General features: G+C 39.5%; 1 protein-coding gene across 1 annotated transcript in view; it reads right to left on the bottom strand.

Moving 5' to 3' along the window:
- The window catches only part of LOC125030814, a 30274-nt gene extending 29313 nt beyond the window's left edge, over positions 1–961 (bottom strand). The window contains exon 1 of the mRNA XM_047621125.1: positions 706–961. The gene's annotated coding sequence lies outside the window, so the exon portion shown is untranslated. The remainder of the gene's footprint in view (positions 1–705) is intronic.
- Between the last annotated feature and the right edge of the window lie 1330 nt (positions 962–2291).

Raw genomic sequence — 2291 nt, 5'->3', positions numbered from 1 at the left:
CATTTACAAAACATGTACCAAATGTCACTGAGAGCGACGCACAGAGATAGAGGGAAAGGGACACTGCTTCTTACAGAAGATATGAAATCGGACAATATGTAGTGTAAGGTAGTGGCAGAGTTGGGTAATAAAACCTACATGAAATTATAGAACACTATAAACCAAGACAAAGTTCTTCTATGGCTGTAGGTGTGCAAATGCTCCCAAGGGTGCTATACGTAAAAGAAAAGATCCCTAATTTTGGCTAAATCGCTCATCTTGTTTACATTGCGAGGGTGAATTCTAGACGCATATACTACTACGGGGGTCGAGGGGGCATAGCCCCCTGGGTAGGCGCATATACTACCACGGGGTCCAGCCCCCTGGCTAGGGTATACCACGGTGTTAGGTTAGGACGTTTTGTTTAACAACCACGGGGGCCCCGTTTACCCCATAATTTCCCTGATATACTTCATGCTCTCCCTTGCCATCGGGACTATCAAATGAAATTGTCGATGGAGATGGTGATCACATCTCCACAGCGATTCATTTACACAAGGAACAATGCCTCGAATCGTTGAAAGCAGTGGTTTTCATGCAGAAAAATATCAAAATTGTTTCGAAAGTAACCCACAACCCTCTTTACATATTGACCAAGATATTTACTTCGTGCAATAACCATACGATTTAGCTCTTCTCGTTAAAGGCTCATTAAATGGTACTAACCTCATATCGTCGGGTCTCCGTTAATACGCTTCACCATAAAACATCGTCCTCAGTGTTTCCAAGGACTTTTTTTTAGTATTTTGGGATTTGTAAAACTCTCAGCCGGCTTTCAATATAATATTTCTTCGCAGCTGAACCTTCTTTAACAGCGGATAGACACATACTGAACGTTTTTTTTCTTCTGGGCGAATGTACAGGTTTCTGGGAAAAAAGAGTTATGATTGGTCTGAAAAGGCTGACGTCATTTTCTGAAGTTTTCATTGGTTAGAATTTGTCGCTGTTTAACGGTTTAATCTGCTAATTTACCGGTAACTAGCCATTATACATGGTGTCCATTTCTCTTTTTTTCACATCTGAAGCACATATTATCGTCATTTCAGTTTCTTTGTCCTGTATCTCGAGCGAAACATTTCAACACGTTAAGATATCAATATTATTTGCTATGCTTGCGGAAGAGTTTTTAAAAGTAATGTTTTTTTTTTCCTCCATACTGTTATAATAAACACTCTATGAACATGAATGTGTAGCCACCTGTTCAGTCGCTCTGGGCAGAACTATCTCATCCAAAGGAATCGTGGCAGGCAGGGACAGGGCCTTCTCTCTCCCTTCTGAAGGGGGCGACGCGCTGACATTAAGATATTATGGAGCGAATCTAACTTTCGCTTAATGCACAGTGCTCGAAATTACCTATATGCAGATCACGTACATCAGTCGCTTTACCCTCTCCTTACGGTAAAGCCAGAGGTTTTCCATATCTGGAGTATGAATATAAGGGCTTTTCAAATAGTGTACAGTATATACCCGCAATGCTTTAATCCACGGATTGCATATGAGTTGTCTCGATAGATTTCGGTTTATTTAAAGGATAATGAGCAGGTCTGCCACGCAAGAAGTGTCGAGCGCAACCACCACGATTCCCCGTCACCTTCAATATCTTCAAAGACAATTAACTCGCCTGAACTCTCTATCGCTGTTATATTGGCGGTGTATCTAATGAATTTTGAATTTGGTTCATCAGAGTGATAAATTATCTAATCAGCGATAATAGTTATGGATATTCGAATACAGTTAATAACTTTCTCGTGGTCCCATAACTTCAAAAACTAAAATATATTTAAAAGAAAGGTGAAAATGTAATGATCATAGAACAGTGACGTTTCTCCGGTGTGGTTCTCGTAGATTTCATATCATTCTCTGGTATCTAAAATGCTCTTCGTTAGAACGGTGATGTAGCGAAATATAGAGAATCCACTAAAATCTGAACTGACATTTCAGTCGGGTCTCCATTTTCGATCAGTTATCAAATCTGCCATACACACCTATCACTAACATATCGTACGTTCGCGATAGACAGTAAAATGCTTTAAAGATACCGAGAGAAAACAAAGCAGTAGCATTTTACAGCATTTTAAAATTCCCGCGCAATTCTCCAGACCCCTCTTGCCCGCAATATGGAAGAAATATGTTGGTTGCTTTAAATACTCAATGTTATAATAATATTACTTCTGTATTGTCATACTCTTTTAAGCAGAAAAAAAATATATATCCTTCGTGTAGTTTTGTGCGGGCTTCATCGACGAAATTAT

Source organism: Penaeus chinensis, chromosome 11 (assembly GCF_019202785.1).
Source record: "Penaeus chinensis breed Huanghai No. 1 chromosome 11, ASM1920278v2, whole genome shotgun sequence".
In the NCBI taxonomy this organism is placed as follows: domain Eukaryota; kingdom Metazoa; phylum Arthropoda; class Malacostraca; order Decapoda; family Penaeidae; genus Penaeus; species Penaeus chinensis.
Note: the sequence above shows the minus strand (reverse complement) of the source record. Positions and strands in the feature narration are given on the sequence as shown.